The sequence below is a fragment of the Vicia villosa genome, linkage group LG1 (genome assembly GCF_029867415.1).
Source record: "Vicia villosa cultivar HV-30 ecotype Madison, WI linkage group LG1, Vvil1.0, whole genome shotgun sequence".
Classification (NCBI taxonomy): Eukaryota; Viridiplantae; Streptophyta; class Magnoliopsida; order Fabales; family Fabaceae; genus Vicia; species Vicia villosa.
Genome location: NC_081180.1, coordinates 25,575,834 through 25,597,492, shown reverse-complemented (window position 1 = coordinate 25,597,492; position 21,659 = coordinate 25,575,834). Strand labels below are relative to the sequence as shown.

At 35.1% G+C, this 21,659-nt stretch overlaps 1 non-coding gene across 1 annotated transcript; it reads left to right on the top strand.

Moving 5' to 3' along the window:
- Window positions 1–20,636: 20,636 nt before the first annotated feature.
- Window positions 20,637–20,708, top strand: TRNAH-GUG (transfer RNA histidin (anticodon GUG)). Its single transcript has one exon. It is a non-coding gene; the product is annotated as a tRNA-His (tRNA).
- Window positions 20,709–21,659: the final 951 nt, after the last annotated feature.

Below are 21,659 nucleotides of genomic sequence, written 5' to 3'. Positions count from 1 at the left end.
AATTTGATTTTAAAGTTTTAAAATTTATTGAAAAGTATAAATTAAGTGTAGTCTCAGTTTGTGCCAGCGTTTATAAAGAGTATAAAGTTACATGCAATTTTAAATATTTAGTTGTTGTTATATCAAACTCTTGAGCATAAAGCACGATCACTTAATTTGACTTTAACGGTTTTATTTACCAAATAGACATGACAATAGTGTGATTTTTGATTCAACCGATTTCTAATTCAACCGATTTTACCAATTAATCTGTTTCTTATTACCTTGATAATTATCGATCTTATATTTAATACAAGGTATGAATTATAATATTATAAGTTTATTATTATATATTCTTATTTATTTTTTGTATATAGAAAAATTATAAGAGTATAGCTAAATATATTTTTGTTTAACATGACAACATAAACTTGAATGTATGTTTTAGATATGAATTAAGAAATGACTATAGTATAAAATAAATGTATTTTTAATTTTAGGAGGGGCAATGTTGAAAAATCCATTAATCGAATAATGAATAAAATTTCGGTAGTTTACTTGCTTACTTGTTAGAGTCAAGAATCTTTGTCAATTTTTTCCGCAGGGAAATGGCTTAAAAGGACCGGTGTCTCTATCCTGACGAGATTATCGTCACCGATGGTAGTCGCGAAATCGCGGAATACAAAACCTTAAGGTAAGATTGTGGGTCTGACACGATTCAAGGACTTATTATTACTGAATTCTTGCAAGCCCACACCTTAGAAGAGAAGAGACAGTCTGACTATCTCTTGAAAAAGTAACAGAGTATTAAGGGCATAATTATCGGCTGGTGTTTAAGTGTTTCTACACGGCAATTAACGTGAACTTGTCAGAAAAGATAGATATTTGTGCAAATACTATCGTTTCTCTATTTGCATTTGTTCTCAAATGAGAGAACGCTCCTACACTGCAGAAAGATGCCGCATATTTCATATTAATTATTATTTATATATTTATATAAGGTAAATGTATGATATATTTTGGAATTTGGTGGAATCCATTTTAGAGTTTTTATGAGTTATATGGATATTTGAAAAATTTAGTTGAGTTGTTTAAAATATTTGAGGTGTAATATAAATATAAAAAATTAAGTATGACCCATTTAAAGAACCCAAATGGATATGATGGATGTGATTGCTCTTACCCTGTAAACTAATCATCACCATGTATTCAATTAAAACATTTTTTTATTTAAAAAAAAAAACTTTAATAACATAACATATTGATGATTCTCTATTGGATAACAGTATAAAACTATATTACACTGTCAATGCATTACCTTTTAACTCTTTATAATAAGAGATCTAACAATATAAAATACAGAAAATGACATTTAAAAGATACATTTTTTAAAGGATTAAAATCGCAATTTTTTTATCAATATAATATGGTTTTTCAAAAAAATTCTCAATATAATCTACATTTCAACAAAATTTTCAATCTATCCAACATTTCAAAAAAAAAAAAAAAAACTGGGACAAAATACCGGCGAAGGTCTCTTTTATTTACTATGAAAAATTCTTAGTTGTTAGCCAACCTAAAAATATTAAGGGTGTTGAAGAACACTCACTACGCCAAATTTGGCTTTTAGCAGCACCCCTACGAAAGCGCTTTTAGGAAAAGCGCTGGCATAGGCTTCGCTAAAGACAAAATTAAAAAACACGCTAAAAAAGCGCTCTAATAGTGGGGGGGTATGAAAGCGCTTTTAAGAAGCGCTCTGGTAGGGGGGGGTTATGAGAGCGCTTTTCAAAAGCGCTCTGGTAGGGGGGGGTACGAAAGCGCTTTACAAAAGCGCTCTGGTAGGTGGGGGGAACGTGGGGGGAACGAAAGCGCTTTTCAAAAGCGCTCTGGTAGGGGTGTTTAATGAGAGCGCTTTTTGTCAAAAGCGCTGGTATAGCCCAGGCTATGAGAGCGCTTTCCAGAAGCGCTTTAGTAGCCTTATTACTAAAATTAAAACCAAAAACACGCTTCTACTGTTTCTCACTTTCTCTCTTTCTTTTTCTCTCTGCACGCGAACCAGAAACCCCACCCCTCACCGTCGTCGGTCCTCCGTCCACCACCATCGCGCGAACTTCTTCTCCTCCGTCCACCACCATCGTTTCGTCTCCGTCTCTTCTCCTCCGCCACCCAGGTATCACACTTCTCATAGCTTTCATATCTGGAAGGCTTCATGTTTGTGAGTATTTGTGAATATCAGTTGTTGTTCTTTGTTGTTTTCTTTTCCTCTTAGATTCATTATGAGATTGTTGTGTTTAATACCATGCCTTTGTTGTAAAAACTCACATTAGTGTTCTACCCGTTTATTAAGAAGAAATGTAAGATAGTCGTTACAACAAACGCTGATGAGGGCAACCGAGGATTCAATGTCGAGTTTAGTATATACGTTTTGTTGAATTAACTCCTCAAATGAGTAGATTTGTAGAGTCATGTTTGGTCCATCAATAAAAGTATTGAACATACTAGTGCCTCCGTAAGCAAAGTTCATACCATATTGTAGTTTTGAGAAATTTCTCAATGAATATGGTGCAGGAGATTTGATCTTCATATAGGAAGATGGCACAATGAATTGAGCTTAGAACTGATAACTAAATTTTTATTTAATGAACTATATTAAGAATTTAAATAATTTCAACAATTCGGTTTTTGTTTAGTTTGAGATTTAGAGACAATTAGAGTAGAGAGTTAAAGATGTAATCGGTGAGGATGTGACCGTAGGAGAAACTTCCAGAAGGTTTACTGGGAAAAATCATCCCATATGGAGGTTTATATGAAGATGAGTTCAAATAATTTCCTGTATCAGCATATGAGTCTCCAAATACAAACAGTTTCACTAATTTGTTTAAGCACCATTTGAATTTGCATTAATTTAATTGCATGTAAAAAGCACATTAAGTTCTTTAGTGTATACTACATTTCCTGTATTGACTGACATAGAATGAGTATAAATACAAGTGTATGTGTTTCTCAATCTGTTAGATTACACTAAAAAACACAGCATTTTGTTAATTGAATTACCTCTTTTCTTAACAAATACAATTATTGTTGGGCACTGTCATGGAGAAACATGAAGCCTTGCAGCAGCTACAAGAGTTTTTTACTTGAGTATTTCTTGAATTAGAGGAAAATGTTAGGTTATTTCCATTGAGGGAACTATTTGATGAATACATATCTGGAACTATGTTCATCAATGGCTTGTAATTGATCCTAAATCATACATTTACTTGTGGTGAACTATGTTAATTTACAATGACTCCTACTGGGCCTTGAGTTTCTTCTTTTTGACCCTCATGGCATCACCAAAAGAAAGTGTAAAACTAGTGTATGTTGTATGCAATTCATGACATGCTTTCTATTCTGTTCATGTTCTTTATGCATGTATTAAATGACTTTATGCTAATGTAAATATAAAATATTTTATTTTAGTATCACAGGGTTAAAAGGAGTCCAGGATATGATTTCTAAAATAAATTCAAATAAGTTATAAAATAAATTTGTGTATGGAATTTATTCTAATGCATTATAATTATCTGTAAGATAACCATTGATGGTGCATTGGTGGTGACTTCAATTCTATTTCTTCTTCGGACGAAAGAATTGGAGTTGCTAATAGAGGAAATAGCAACGACATAAGGAACTTCAATGAATTTATTGATAATAGTAATAATAGAAATTAAATAATAAATAATATATAATAATAGTAATAATATATACCTTATGAGAGTTGAATTAATGAGGAAGAGAGAAGGTAAAGAATGAAACAAGAGTGAGTTAATGTATATAGACAAGGATGATTCATAAGGTTTGCTTTTGAGCAAAAAGTTTTATAGCTTCGTGTTAGTAGTGGTGTATTTAATTAACTGCATCGTGTGTCTTGTGTTAGTAGTGTTAGTAGTGGTGTATTTAATTAACTGCATCATGAGCTATTCACCCATTCTTATTATAATCATACATTGAATTGAATTTCTTGTATAGGTCTGACTGGATTGATAACTTTGGATCTCTTTGGAGCTCGTATCATTGACTCTGGTACTACATATTTAGGAGTATGTACACACATCAAACTATTGTTGATTTCCTTTGTTCAATCGATTTTGTCTTGGTGGTTACTAACTTTGTGAATTTGCTATAGGGGTAACTTGTGTATAGTGAAAGTTTGATCGTTTCCCAGCCTAGTTCGACGTTTGGCGTTTTCTTGAGTTCGGTAACATCCGAGGTAAATTTCTTTCTCAAATTACTGGTATTATGATGAATTTGTCTGAAATTGTGTGATTATATATGTTACGTTTTATTGCTTCGGATTCATTCCGTTTATACTTTGCGTTTTGACAGAAACACATTAGTTTTATGTGTTTAGAGAGTTAATATAGGAGGTACTTACTAACTTTGTGAATTGAATTCGCCATAGGGGTTACTTGTGAAGAGTGGAAGTTTGACCGTTGTTGTTTAGCTTAATTAAGACATGGATAAGACATGGATGAATTCAAACCGATTGTCGAAAGAGTACGAGAAAGGGGTATGGGAATTTGTTGAGTTTGCGGTTGCGAACTCCAAAGACCCGCTTCGAATGCCGTGTCCTTGCTTGGGTTGCTGTTATGCCGGGGGTAAGGTTAACGGGAATCAGTTGGGATCTCATTTATTACGGTTTGGAATTGATAGAAGTTATACATGTTGGACAATGCATGGTGAGAAAAGTACCGGGAATGCTGGGTCGAGGTGTAATAGGAAGTATGCTTCAAACGACGATTGCACAGACACATACGATTGTGATCGTGTCGAAGAGATTGCAGAAGCGCTGGAAGAAGATCTAGCGGATTGTCCCAAAATGTTTGAGAGGTTGGTAAGCGATGCAGAGAAACCGTTGTATGATGGTTGTTCGAAATTCACAAGATTGTCTGCGGTGTTAAAGTTGTACAACTTAAAGGCGGACAATGGATGGTCGGATAAAAGTTTCACAGAGTTATTAGCCCTTATGAAAGATATGCTACCAGAGGATTAGTATATCCAATGGATGGTCGGATAAAAGTTGTTCGAAATCCATTTGACTTGTATAGATTGTTAGCTTATTAACAGTGTACTAATGTGCTTTAGTTTGTTTGATACAGGTTCAATGGCTTCAGATAGAGATGCTCCACCTGAAAACCCACCTGAAAACTTACAAGAAAACTCACAAGAAAGAGTTGCTTCGGATACAAATGCTCCACCTGATACTGAAGCAAAAGAGGTTGCACGAGGCATCACTATTATGAGGGATATCATACGACATAGAGACCAAGGATTAGTATACCGATTGGAATGGAATTCTGATAAACAACCAATTGGTCCTAATTCTGCAAAGTTGACAAGTTATATTGGTACACTTGTCCGTATGCATATTCCAGTCTCCATAGCTACCTGGAAATCGAAGACGAAAAATTTAGAATTGGAGGAGAAAAAACAAGCGATTTGGGAAGAGCTTCAGGTATATATCATATATGGTTAATTGTTGTTATTATCTTGACGATAAATTGTTTAAATTATTTATACTAACACACTATGCGTACTCTTTTTGCAGAGGACTTTTGAGATACCAGATGAACGTAAAAGCTACATACTTAGTTTGGCCGGCAAGAGATATAGAGGGTGGAAAAGTTTTTTGACAAACACCTATCTTAAGGATAAAGATGGAAAATTTCTTGAAGTTGCACCGGGACGGCCAACAAAGTATGCGACCTTCATTGATGAAGCAGATTGGGCTGAGTTTGTAAAGCAAAGAGATGAAGCTTTTCAGAAAAAGAGTGCCACGAATAGGGAGAGAGCATCCAAACCCGCGTATCCATACAAAAAAGGGCGTTTGGGATATGCACGCTTAGAGGATAAAATTGTAAGTAAATAGAAATTCGATTTAATTAATTGTCTACATGTGCATGTTTTAATTGACGATTTTATCGTTTGTGTCAATGCATAGTTGGAGGAGACTAAAAGTGAGGAAGCTTCACTTCCTGTACATGTGTTGTGGAAGGAAGCTCGTGTGGGCAAGAATCACGCTGTCGATCCCGATGTTCAGAGAGTTTATACTGAATGTGTAAGTATAATACTGTGTCTTTAATTAAATCAAATGTTTTTTAATATATAAATGACTTTTTATCTCCACTAATAATTATTTAAATGTAAATGAATTACAGGAGACCTTGTCGCAATCGGCATCCACCGGTGAGGAGAGCGTACTTAGTAGAGTACTAGATGCTCCCGAGTATCCCGGTCGGGTGAGGGGTAAGGGTCATGGTGTGACTCCAACCTCTTTTTATAAGAGTTCTAGGAGAAGATCAAATCTTACCAATGAAGAAGTGTTGCAAAAGTTGCAGGAATTGCAAGCACAGGTCTCTGAATTGCAAAGAGATAAAGATATGTATATGAGAGAAAAGTGCAACACTTCATCGGTGAGAGAAACTAGTGATAAGGCTAGTATCAACTATCAAAAGAAATTTCCCGAGGTAATTATAAGTTTTTTTCCTTACAAACTGTTCTATTTTATTAATGATAATGACTTTATATTTACTTTTGGTTTAGGGCATTTCATCTTGCCAACTATACTTATCGGAACCGAATTATCGACTAGTTGGCAAGGGAAAAGTGCACAACACTTCGGGAGATTTACTTCACCACAGACCGCTCCCGGAGTACTCCGTGGCGTATATATGTGAGTGAGAAATTTGAAACGCAAAATAATATATATATATATATATATATATATATATATATATATATATATATATATATATATATATATATATATATATATATATATATATATATATATATATAATGAAGGTAGTTTAATGTTTGTCCAATTGATCAAACATAACTATAACATGCCCAATAAGAAATGCATGGATATAGAGAAAATGAGATTAGAGTGATTCTAAAAGATAACATATGAATTGCATGCATAGAAAGAAAAAAGAAGAAGAAAAATGTGATTCTAAAAACTGATATATAAATGAAATGATATAAATGAGATTACATGACATATAAAATATTAGACGTGTGAACCAACACATTTGGAGTTATTCTAAGAAGTAACATGTAAAATGCTTGCATAGAAAGAACATGAAAAGATTATGATTCTACAAAGTGACACATAAAAATACAAATGACGTGGTAAAAGTAAAATTATATCACGAATGAAATTTTGTGTTGAACAAATTTGGGGGTTGATTTAAGAAACAATAATAAATTATTAGATATGAAACTCTACTTGAAAAAAATACAATAAGTAAATTATTAGATATGAAACTCTACTTGATAATTATAATACGTGTTCAATACGAAATGCGAAAAAAAAATTTAAATAACTAGGTTTAATAAAAAAAATACGAAAAAAACCATGTTTTCGGGGTATTTACCAAACTGTCTAGGTTTGGGACCCCAGACAAGTGAATGCGCCAAATGAAATGGCGCATACATGTGTTGCATGCCAAATCATTTGGCGCCAAAGAAGAAAAAATTAGGGCAAATATTCCAAGCCATTTCAAATGGCGCATGAGTTAGGATGCCCACACATAGGCGCCATTTCATTTGGCTCCTATGTGTTGGGTTTTTTTTTTTAAAAAAAAACCCCTTTGGGTATTTTCGCGCACCGTTTTTTATTCCGGTATTTTATTTTCGTAAAAACGTGTGAGAAATCGAGTTCGTAAAATTTTTACTAACCCTATATAATGTTTGCGTTACCGATATAGGTTTTTCACTAAAGCTCAGTTTATTGATGAAAGACCGATGAACGGTTACAAGAGGTGGTAAGCGAAACTGATACATTGCCTTAAAAAAATACAGATTATACTAAACTTGCGACGAGGTCGAGCCACGATTAGGGCATCTTTTTCTATTGTGCCCCACCTGACGACAAATGCTGCATTTTCGTTCCATTTTGTCGTGGACGTCCATTTCGGTTCTAATCCGTGTACTATTGGGACGCCCTTTTTTCTTTCGCCGCATTGCGTTGTTGTGCCAAACCACCTTTCCATCATACTCAGGCCAGTAATCCTCCTTGGCCACCACAGGAAACGCAACACTGTAAACTCTGAGCAATGTCTGAGTCTTGTAAATCGGAGACAGTAGTGATATAGCGTCGCGGTGGGCATACGCACATGCAGCTATGACGTGCGAGCAAGGCATACGAAAAGCTTGAAACCTTCCACAGTCGCACCAATCTTCGTCAAGAAGAACCCTATATATATTGTTGCCTTGGCAGTCCCTCATTGTGGTCAATTGTCTCGCGCACACTGAACGTGCGATTGAATCGGTCGAAAGAAGTTACTTGGTGAGTGTTTGCTTTTGCCGATTGTTGTTGCATAAATTTCATGCAACTATCACTTAATAGTTGACCAGCTTGCCTAACATCACCCCATCTCCTGCCTCTTGTTGAGAAGAGTGAGGCCATCCTAAAGTATGTGGCCTCCACCAGTGCTGTGATTGGAAGGTTACGAATGCCTTTGAAAACGCCATTCATGGATTCCATGAGATTGGTCGTCATATGGCCCCATCGAACGCCATTGTCGTAAGCCTTTGTCCATTTGTCCCTGGAAAGATTATCTACCTAAGTACCTGCCTCTGGATTTGTCATTACAATCTCACTCCGATAATGCTGGAATGTGGGTTGGGTCAATGCATAACCAGCATTGACCAGGGCCTTTCTTAGATGTCTGTCCTTGATCTCCCGCATGAAGTTTTGGGCGATGTGGCGAATACAATAGACGTGTTTTGAAGGGGGGTCATGCCATCCGTTCGCTGGATTATTGTAAGCACTCTCTATGGAAGCGTGCCTATCAGAGATTAAACATATGTCAGGTTGGGGAGCAACATGTTCTCGGAGGTTCCTTAGAAAGAAACTCCAAGCCGCCGCAGTTTCACCTTCGACGATAGCAAATGCCACTGGAAATATGTTGCTGTTCCCGTCTTGTGCAACCGCCATGAGCATGGTTCCTTTGTATTTGCCGTATAACCATGTCCCATCTATTTGAAGTATGGGTTTACAGTGTGCAAAACCTCGGACGCAAGGTTTGAACGCCCAAAAAAGCCGATGGAATATTCCGTTTCCTTGGACAGGGTTTCCATCCGGGGCATGCGCGGGCAGTGTCTCTAGAATAGTAACAGTGCCTGGTGCGTAACTATGTAGCGCATTGAGGTATCGGGGAAGAATTTTGTATGACTCCTCCCAGTTGTCGTAGACTGTCTCAATTGCCTTTGTTTTCGCAACCCACGCCTTTCTGTAAGATGGAGTGTAGTTGAAGGTTGTAACGATGTGTGATATTATATTTTTAACCTTCAGATACGGATCAGAGCTTATGAGAGGCAAGATCTCCTGACATATAAGATCGGCACTGAGTTTTGTATGATCTTGGGAATTGTTAGGGTTGACACACGTGTGTTTCTGCGTAATCGACCCTATTTTCCATGCATTACTTCTCTTCCTATAAGAAGCCAACAGTCTGAACCCGCACTCTGGATTTTTACAAGTGATTACATACCGTTCCAGGTTTGAACGGTCTACTTCAAAATCAACGTTGTTCGCCATGTGCCATTTTTTTATTCTTCTCAGACAAGCCTCCTTAGAAGGAAACTTGTCTCCTTCCTTTAATTCTTCGCCATTTTGGATGTAGGGTGTGAAGAAGATGTCAGATGATGGTTCGTCACCTTGCAGGTTCAAGTTACTCATATGTGCTGGAGGTGCGTACGCATGAGCTGGAGGCACCAACGTTTGTTGCTCATCGTCGGATTCCTCGTTGACCATGTCGTCAAATTCAGTTTCCAGATCATCTTCTTCCTCGTCTATGACGTCAACCTCGTCTTGCTCGTTGATTGGTGGGTCAATAACTTGTGACTGGACAACATGAGTTTCTTGTGTCTCAACCTGAAGAGTAACGTACAACTCGATGGAATCCAACCCAGAGTATTCGTGGGTGGTAAACATATCTTGCAAGTCTTCGTCAGTGGCAATCTCCATCTCGTAAAACTTGACGGTGTTGTCTTCATTGAAAGAGGGACATTGGTAAAAAATGCTTGCAATAGGACCCATTGCAATCTTAGAGTATAGTCGCTGAATGAAGTATGAAAATGTTGCTCTTTTGCTCAACAACAATGGTACAACCTGAGTGTTTCTCATCACAAAACCGGCTATCTCATGAGAGTAAGTCTCACCGTTTAGATGGGCATGCACAAAGTACTGGGTAGATGAGGTCATTTTGAAGGGGAAAGTGTGTGGGTGTTGTAAGCTCAAGTCAGATTAGGTAAAATTGTTGGTGTGAGTTGTAATGTTTAGTATATATTGGATGTCTTATAAATTGTGCTTCTTACGTCCTTGCATTATCTCAACACATAGACACGCTGATCTATGTCCTGTACCCCATCACGCGTCTGAAAGGATTCCTGATAAGATTCCTATAACGATTCCCCTAAGCAGCGCATGCATGCAACCCTATCTGGCAGCTAGTTCTGCAATAATTATTTATATATATATATATATATATATATATATATATATATATATATATATATATATATATATATATATATATATATATATATATATATATATATATATACACACACATGTGTGTGTGTGTGTTTTTATTTAGGCATATATTTATCTTTGTTTATGTATATATAAATATTTATTTATATATAAATATTTATATATATATATATATTTATATATATATATATATATATATATATCTTTATTTATGAATATATAAATATTTATTTATATATATATATATATATATATATATATATATATATATATATATATATATATATATATATATATGTTAATATATGGTGGTTCTTACAGACCCACTAGTATAGGTCTGCCACTATCTCCCGAATTGATTAAAAAGGACAGGCACACTGATCTAGGTCTGCAACAGGATTCCGTATTGATTGTAAAAGACATACACACTGATCAAGGTCTGCCACCAGATTCCGAATTGATTATACAAGACAGACACACTGATCTATGTCTGCCACCAGATTCCGAATTGATTATAAAAGACAGATACACTAATCTAGGTCTGTTTATATATAAATAATAATGATGTATATATATTTTAAATAATAATTACGTATATATATTTTATTTAATACGAGAAAGACAGACACACTGATCTAGAGTGCATTGGATGTCGTCTTCCATGGTCTCCCACCAAAGTTGCCTTTCGAGAAAGACACCTCCCCTAGTTCGAAGTCTCTTGATAGATCTGATTTGTTCGCCTGGACTGCACTCCCCGTCCAAAAACCTAAGGATGTTTCTCTTAAGCTGGTCCATGGTTTGGATATTCCAAAACATCACCTGCATTGGAGGTTTGACGGCAGAGTAGATAACGTATCCGTTCCTTCTACGAACGTCCGGTTGATAGACCAGACGCCTCACAGGTGGTGGAGGCTCAGAAGTCCGGTGCGAGCTATCTGGCCTTATTCGAGATCTCATTTTTCAGTGTGGGTACTGATGCGCATGAAACCCTAATTTATAGAGGCATGGACGTCTTGCCTTAGGCCCACATGGTCCCCACCTGCATGCGTCTGAAAGCAGTTACTGTTAACTAGCATGGGCCTGCAGCAATTGCTGAAACGATTCATGAAAGGAGTTACTGTTAACCAGCATGCGCTGCAACAATTTCTGATACGATTCCTGATAAGATTCCTGATAAGATTCCTGCCAGGATTCCTCCTACTCCTGCATGCATGCTACCCGAGCTGTCACCTAGATCTGAGCTGCATGCATGACACCATGCCTTGCCACCGAAAGTTTGACTGCATGCATGCCAACAATTTCTGCAGAAGCAACACCTAGCACTTATGGATGTGGTGACATGTCCAGCATGCAGGATGTTACCGTTTTTTGCCTCATGAATATATAAGGCACTTAGAATTCTGGAGAAACCTCACCATTATCACTCACCTACTCTAACAACAATCCTTTTGCAATCAGCTTACGAATTTACATCCTTCAACCATGTCTCTCCTAACAATGGGTGAAACACACAGAGGAACCCCCCAGAACATCGCTACCTACGTAAGTATATTAGTATTACTTTAAAATCATGCAACTATCCCTGATCAACTAACTGATTTTTTTTGGCATACTTACTCTTTTCAGAACGCTCAACGTTTTCGCACTCGTAGTCACGCTACCATCGCTCCGGACGACCGCATTATTCCATACCTGAACGTTGCTGGTTTCGGTCCGATTAGCAGGATAGCCGAGTCTTCTATTGACCACAAGTTTGTTCTTGCTTTGCTAGAACGCTGGAGGCCAGAGACACACACCTTCCATCTTCCAACAGGGGAGTGCACCATCACCCTTGAAGATTTTCATATGCTACTTGGCCTTCCTGTTGATGGTAAGGCAATTAATGGCTGTGTTATGCAGGCGAATTCCTTATGCCTTGAGGCAATTGGGATAGACTTGATAGAAGGAGCCGTTGGTGCTAGGGGGCAAGGTGTTAACCTTAAGCGGTTAAAGGATTATTATAAAAATTTTCACTTGAATGATGCGTCTCCCCAAGAGACCATACTGCAGAAAACTAGGTGTTACTTACTATTGCTTATTGGAAACGTTTTGTTCCCAGATAGCACTGGTAACACTGTTAACTTTATGTATCTTCGTTTGCTAATGGATTTTAGTAGAGTTGGTCTGTACAGCTGGGGGTCTGCAGTTCTGGATACCGTGTACCAATCACTATGCAAAAACGCAATTGCTGATTCCTGCACATTCTATGGATGCGCCCTGTTGGTGCAGGTGTGGGGGTGGTGGAGGATGCCAATACTGGCCCCGGTTAACAATGGAAGTTGGGACTTTCCGTATGCCTTGAGGTAAGTTTTTAGTATACCATTTTCTCCTTACACATTCTACTCCATTCTAACTAAATCATTATGTTTTCGTTGTAGATATTGTGTGAAAAAAATGGACTTCACACGTAATCCGCGGTCAAATATCACAATGTACCGCACGCTAATTGATCACCTTGGACCCCAACAAGTATTATCTCTAATTCTTTTCTTCTTTTTTTTAAGTATTTTCCATAAATAATTTTTCCCGAGGTAATGTATAACTCTCATGCTCTCATGCATGCAGTTCATATGGCGACCGTATCTCGAGTGCGAGTATGAGCCTAGAGCTCAGGATGCAGAAATTTGGACGACAAAGTGTTGCTTAATCAGGTACAACATCATAGAAATGCATCAAAGTGACCGGGTAATGCTTCAGTTTGGGATGCGTCAACGGATACCCGACCCTCCAGTTGACTTGGGAGTGTGGCACCTCAGAAGAGTTAACCATCAATGGACACACCAACACTGGAAGGATTTTGCACCCGATCATCGCCAGATGTGGAAGGACCGTCGCCAGTATGTCCTGAACTTCCCCGTTAGTGACCATGAAATGAAACCTTCTCCTGAATACATGAGTTGGTATCGTACAGCCACATCCCCTAACTTGTTTCTTGCAGCTCCGTTCTATTTAATTGATCCCCGTGCACAGAACTACATCTTGCCACAACAACAACAACCGGAAGAGGAACAACAACAACAACAACAACAACAACAACAACAACAAGAACAACAACAACAACTCCGGCAGCAACAACAACGACAACAACAACGCCTACAACAACGCCAACAACAACTCCTACAACAGCAACAACAACAACAACTCCAGGAACAACAACAACTCCAGCAACAACAACAAAATCTTTTCAGTACTCCATCCCGTTCCGCACGCAACTTCCGCCAATCAAATATTTTCCAATCCCAATCTCAACCATTACAAGAGTATGAAGACCACCGTCATTCCTCGGACCAATATCAGACCCACTCACAACCATTCGGATTTGGAGCATTAGCAGGGTCCACAAGGGGATTCGGCCAAAACCTAACTCCCGGTTCATCTAGCCTTCATCTTAGTCCCGACGATGGTCCTCATGGTGAATCCTCTTACCGTGGCACCCCCTCCGGCTTCGCAACACCTTCAAACCAATTCGGCTTTAATCAAGGCAGTTCTAGTGCTGCTGGATGCTATGAACCCGAAGTCTTTTCCCAACCCACTCCACCACCACGACTAAACACATTTGAGGGAATGGGTAACCGACTTTACCACAGCAGTTTTCCGGATAATTATGGGGGCGTCGACGAATTCATAGACAGCGATCCACGCGACATCTCAGTACCAGGCCCCGTGACACAAACCCAACAAGAAGCACAAAGGGGCAGGGGTAGGGGTAGAGCTAGGCAAAGAGGCGATGTCAATATTCGCGGCGGAATCAACGATCGCGGTAAACGTGTCATTACAAGACCAGGTTGCGGAACGGATGGCTATCTTGGTGATGGACGTCACTGATCATTTTGTTGTATTTTCTATAATCTGTTGTATCGTTTCTCAAATTATTTGTAACCGATGTTTAGTTTTTTAATTATATTGTAATCGATGTTACAAGTTCGATTTTCGTTTTTTGCTTTACATTTTTAGGACGAAAAAAATATTTTCCAATTTTATTTATGTATATATCTTAACAAATAAAAATAAAATAGGATTTTTAAAAGTAAATATTTTCATAAATCTTAACTAAAATAAATTAAAAAAAATGAAAAAAAAATTAAAAAAAAAAGGATTGCACTTAGGCGCCAAATGGTTTGGCATCTAGGGCAAAACCCTAGACTTATGCGCCATTCCATTTGGCGCATGCTTTAGGAATTTTAGGGTTAGCCATTTCATTTGGCGCATGCATCCCTAATTAACACCTATACGTCATTTCATTTGGCGCATTCTGTTAACGGAAATCCCAAACCTAGACAGTTTGGTAAATACACCGAAAACATGGTTTTTTCTGTATTTTTTTTATTAAACCTGGTTATTTAAATTTTTTCACGAAATGCATGTATGTAAAAAAATAAATGAATGTGATTCTAAGAAGTGACATAGAAAATAAATGAATAGCAAGTAAATAAGAGGAGTGATTATAAGAAATGAAATAGAAATTGAATGAATAACAAATAAATAAGTGGAGTGATTATAAGAGGTTACACCTAAATATCTAAATGAGGTAACAAATAAGATTACATGATATATACAACAAACTAACTTTGGGACACTTATAATTCATTATAATAGGAGATTGGTATTTTAATAGTGGGTGTTCAAGGTACATGACTGGTGACAAGAGTTATCTTAAAGTGTTAAAGTTCTCCTCAAATAGTTATTTTACTTTAGAGGATGAAGCTAGAGGAAGAATCAGAGGCATGTGCAAACTAGTTAGTCTAGGTTTACCTTGTCTTAATTATGTGCTACTGGTAGAAGGATTGACTGCAAACTTAGTAAGTATAAGTCAACTATGTGACCAAGGTCTGAATGTGAAATTCAACAAGTTTGGATGTGTTGTTACCAACAAAGATCAAGAGTTGTTAATGGGAGGTACCAGATCCAAAGACAATTGTTAATTATGGATATCTCAAAACACAAGTGAGCCCTAACATGTTTGATATACAAGGTTGATGAGACTAAGCTATGGCACCAGAAACTTGGTCATCTCAACCTCAATAGTATGAGAAACACAATATCAGAAGATGCTATTAGAGGATTGCCAAAACTTAAGATTGAAGAAGGGAAAATAAGTGGTGAATTCCATATACGCAAGCAGATCAAGATGTTCCACAAGAAGGTCCAACATTTTTCCACCACCAAAGTTTTAGAGTTACTTCATATGGATCTTATAGGGCCTACGCAAGTTGAAAGTTTGTGTGAGAGAAGATATGTCTTTGTGTGTGGATGATTTCTCAAGGTACACTTTGGTCAAATTTATTAAAGAAAAATCTAACACTTTTGATGTCTTCAAAGAGCTATGTCAACAACACCAACGAGAAAAAAGGAGTGGGATAGTAAGAATAAGAAGTGAACATGGCAAATAAAATGAAAATTCTAAGTTTACTGAGTTTTGTTCCACTAAGGGATTAGCCATGAGTTTTCTGCACCTATCAGACCTCAACAAACTGGAGTGGTTGAAAGGAAAAGTAGGACCTTGCAAGAGTCTGCTAGAGCCGCTACAACAGAAAACCCATCTAACAACGGTTGGAAAGTACATATAACCACACGGGTCTAGGCGTTGTTATGTAGAGTGTTTTCGAAAATGTGTTACTTACAATCACGGTCCTGGGATCGTTGTTGTATTCTAGAAAGCGTACGCGATATCACAACAGTTAGTTAAACAAACCGTTGCGATAGAACTAATGGTCCCAGGTTCGATTCTCAGCAGCGATACTTTGGAACATAAATTATAATTCATCACGGTTACATTATATAATCATTGTGGTAAGTACCTAAATTTTATTATATACTACGTAGATTGCTTGTTTTTCCATACACCTCATTAAAGAAATACAACAATTCAAATTGATGAAGAAGTATATAATATGAAAATTAAACTATTCTTGAAAGACAACTTAAACAAACCACAGTTTTCCGAATTGCATGCCTCTCGTCATTCATTTCCAGCTCTTTAACACATAAAATGTGGTTCAATTGTATGATTTCTTCATTGCATCGATTCCTTCGATTCTAGTTTAATTTGAACAACATCTATTTATTAGTTGGGTCTACCATATTTTCGTCGCTTATCATCGTGATTGTTATGATAACTTATTATCATAACAATCATGATGATAAGTGACTATAATGAAGTAGACTCGTCCAATTTTTGTATGGGTTTCTAAAACTTTCTTCTTCCTTTTCTCTCTTCTTCTATATTTTTCTTCCACCGACCAACCAAAGAACTTCCAGTATCTTTTTTTTTCTGCATCAAAATTAAACTAATGGTTAAAGGTACCATGTTAAAACCAAAATCAATGCTTCCAATTTTTTATGATTTTCATTGCATAAAATTGATGGTTAAAGGTACGATACATCAAAGCTTCACATATCCTGCACATATGAGATTTCAGATTTGGTTAAAATGATATTTTGAGTTTTAATCTAGAAAAAAATTAATAACCAAATGGAACGGTGCATCTATGAGGCACAGTGGGGCGATTCAAATGGGTTTTGTTGTTATCGATTTGGAATGAAGAATGATTCAAATGTGTTTTGTTGCATCTAGAAAAATATGATTCAAATGGATTTTCCAGAACGTGAAGTTTTGGTTGAAATGAAAATTTGGGAAGAAGATTTAACACATCCAGTTTCCTTACTTCGGTGAGAGATGTTGGTGAATTACAGATCTGTGATGTCAAAAAGAAGAATAAAAAAAAAGGTTGTCAATGAAGGTTCCTTTGAAGGCTTTTTTGGGCATGTTTTCACAGGAATCAACAACGATACCCATGTCTCAATTTCATCAACAAAATGGAACAGATCTAAAAATTACTATTAGTTATTAAAACCTAGATTTAATTTGACTGACACCCAGATCTAATTTTTATTTGCATTAGTCATTCATGTTAGTAATTAAAGCCCATATCTAATTTGATTGAAAAATATGTATAAATAAAATGGAACAATTTGTGGAGGAAGATGAAATTAAAAAATTTGGATGTTATTTGGGATCCCACAACCAGTCACTTAGTTTCATGGAATAAAATGGGACCTATTGTCTAACTAGTGTTTGAATCAAAAGAAAAATCTATGCAGTCCTAGAAATTATTCAAATCCAGAAAGAGCAGTGAAGAAGAAGATGGTGAAGAAAAAATGTCACATCAGATGTCACATGTGTAATATTTGACGTCGTTTCTGAAAAATTGATGGAAATGACTGATGTCACATGTGTAATATTTGACGTCGTTTCTGAAAAATTGATGGAAATAACTGATATGATGTTGTTTGATTAGATAAAGGATCAAATTTGTCGTTTTAAAGGGAAATGAATCAAAATGGACTTAAAAATATAGATAAGGGATTAAAAATGATATTTATCTATTTTTATTTGTCTTTTTACTGTCTTATATTTTAGAAGAATGTTATGTGGATTATGTAATGCTCCAATAACCACTTTTAGAATAATGTTATGCGGGTTGTGTTAATGCTCCAACAACCTTTAAAAGGTTCATGATCACGCAATTTTTTTATTTTATTGAAAATTCCTTGGATATTATCGTGAATGTTTTTTCTGTTTTAGAATAATCATTCTATAAGTGCTTGCAACATCTTGAACAATTCTTCAACATATGTCAAGAAATCCACTTGATGCATAATTAGAGAAAATACCACTTCATATGGTACAAGCTGGAATAGTACTTGCTATATGGCATCCAAAAAAAATTAAATGATGATATGATAGGGACATGATAGGATATCAAACAGGATAAGGATAGGATATGATACAGACATGATAAGACTTATCCTATCATTTGTTTGGTTTGCACATGATACCAAATTATATTTAATTTGATAAAAAATAAAATTAAAATTCATATTTTTAAAATTTTAATAATTATTTTATTTTTAAATATTCTAATTTATTATATTTTATAAAGTTAAAAAATTATCCTAATAACAATCATGCATATTTTTTAAAAATTATTTATTAATATTTTTAATTTAATATCAAATTAATTTATATTTATATTTTGTCATATTTAATTTTTATTTTAAATTATATTTTATATGGGTAAATTAGTAAATCAATTTTTTATCCTATCATGTCAGATTTTAACACAGCTCATATTCATGATAACAATTTGAACTAGTGAGGCTGGATATGATAAGTTTCAAGATTAACTTTTCATATCATGTTGTGGCAGCAAACACTGGATTGAGATAGGATATGATAAAGATATCATATCATGTCTCTTATCCGGCGCACCAAACGGACACTAAAGGTTAACGAGCCAAAGATTTAGGGTGTCCTTGTTTCGGTGTTAGAAAAAATATTCTTAAGAATTTAAGGTTGGAACTAATTATTCCTTTATTTGGTAGATGGAAAAGAAAAAAAAAAGTCTTGGAGTAAATAATACAGGAATATAAATTATTCATGAAATTTTAATTATTTATTCTCATTTCACATGGTGGAAATTATATATTTCCATAAGAATAAAAAATAATCAAGTCAAACTATCCACTTTTCTATTATTTTAACATTTTATATTTTTAAAATTTTAAAATTATAAATAAAATAAAATCCAAAAATATTCTTAAGAATCTTAATTACTTATCAAATAAATTGGAGGAAATAAAACTCCTGATAATAACATTTTTGGGATTGTAATTTAAATTCGTCAAACAAACGCACTTATAAAATATTAAAAAATTCACCTACTTGTACGTATCAAGAGAGATAGGAAAGTTTCTTAATTCTCCTACTTGTACGTATCAAGAGAGATAGGAAAGTTTCTTAAAAAAATACTACCCTGTCCCTAATTATAAGACTTTTTTGAGTTTTTTTTCTCTTTTTATAAGATGTTCTTCAACTTTTAAAGTGCATTAATTATTTTTTTCCAAACACACCCCTAATATATCACATCTTTTTTTGCAATCAATAATAAATACAAATTTGTAAAATTATATAAATTATCAATAAATTTAATACTCTAACCAACTTTTTTTTTTTTTTTAATTAGTGTAATTTTGTCTATAAGATCATCAAGAATTTTACAAAATTCTCAAAACCTTTGTGCAACTTGCTAGAAAATGAGATTGCATTATTGGTAAAGAATGTGTGATGATGATATCATTATAACATTTTAATATCGAAATTACAAAAACATCATTGAATATAATTTGTTGTATGTAATTATGCAAACTAAAGTTTTCCCAAAAAAAAATTCCGTAGACTAACTAAATAATAGAAGATACATTCAAAACTTAACTAACAAACATATGAATATCAAACTCATTAAAAAACGACATATTCAACAATCATATAAAATAGAATAAATAAGAAATATTAAACATCCTTTTAATTTTTAAAACTCATTTAATATCATAATACATATCATCCATTTGCTGCCACCTATTACCTTATAGTGTTTTTTTTATTTATTTAATTAATAATGAAGTATAAATATAATTGGTAATAATCTTATGATTCTCCTTTAGCAAAAGTTCATTGGTCCTTCAAATATTACTTTTTGTCGATTGACTTTTGGTTTGGATTTGAATTTTTTCCGATTACAAAATATGGGAACGGGTCGGATAATTTGGACACTGGTATTTATTTCGAACTCGTCCCGTTTATTTTATTGCGTATATTATTATATATTTTTTATAATTTAGAATATAAAGTATGTGGTCAAAAGTTTTTATATTTTGATTTGTATTTATTATTTAAAATATTTGAAATATATGTATGAATTTTTTTGCAATTGTTTCATTTTATTATTTATAAAATAATTTAATTTTGAAAAAAATAAATATTTGTATTAAAAAATTGATTTCAGGCGGGACGGGGATACGAATCCATTTGTATAGGATTTGGGTTTTAATTCTTTATCTCTGTTTAAATTTGGGACAGAAAATAGAGATTATTTGTGGGACGTAGTAACCGTCTCCGACTCACTTGGTTGTCAATCTCTAGTGGTTAAGTTAGATATGAAACATTAATTAAATTTGACCACTTTTATGCGCTTATGTTTATAAAATGGTGTTTCTCATCAACAAATATCAAGTGGTTGTAGTTTAGTGGTAAGAATTCCACGTTGTGGCCGTGGAGACCTGGGCTCGAATCCCAGCAGCCACACTTTTTGAAAATTAAACAATTAAAACTTTCAACGTTGATTATGTTGTCACGGAAAATGAAGCGCATGTTGCCCATAGAGAAATTGAGGTGAAATTTTTGCTATCAAAATTATAAGTAAAGATTCACTCCATTTCTTAAACTTCATTTCTTTTCTATTACTATAGTTTTGTGTGAATATTACACGTATTTTTAAGACATGTGACACATATTTATTATTTATTTAACTTTATACATACAAAATTATAGTAATGGACCCTTCATTTCTTTTTAAGAAATGGAGTGGATCCTTACTCTAAAATTATGTAGGAAACATTCCCTTGTCCTCTTGAAGCGCATGCAGCCCATAAAGAAATTGAGGTGGATGATGAAGATGAAGGTGATGATTCAGTTTGGTTGATCAGGTGAAGTGTAATGTTGATGCAGGTTTTAATAATAATGCTGTTACAACTAACAGAGGTTGGTGCTTTCGGGATCATCTGGGTAGATTTATCAGAGCTGGTTCTGCATGGGATTTAGGCTGTTATTCGGTCATTGAAGCCGAAGCCATCGCGTTGAAGGAAGCTATCCAGGATGCTATCTCCCTTCAGTTTTCCCATATTACCTTTGAAAGTGATTGTCAATTTGTTGTCAATTCTATCTACTCTAAGCATGTTGGTCATTCTGAGTTTAGTTTTATTATTAAGTCTATTCGGAACATCTTATATCTATTTCCGAACTTTGAGGTAAAGTTCATTAAGCGCCAAGCGAATTCGGTTGCCCATAAGTTAGCGAAGGCGGCCAATTCTTGGTCTAGGCGTAATATCCTTAATATGGTACCTCCTTGTATTTTTCAATGTTTGATGAATGAAAGTTGTTAAGTATGTCAAAAAAAAAAAAATTAGAGGCAATTATGATTGACATTAATGAGCCTTTGAACCAATTGCAGTCACATTCAAGGAAAAGAACAATGAA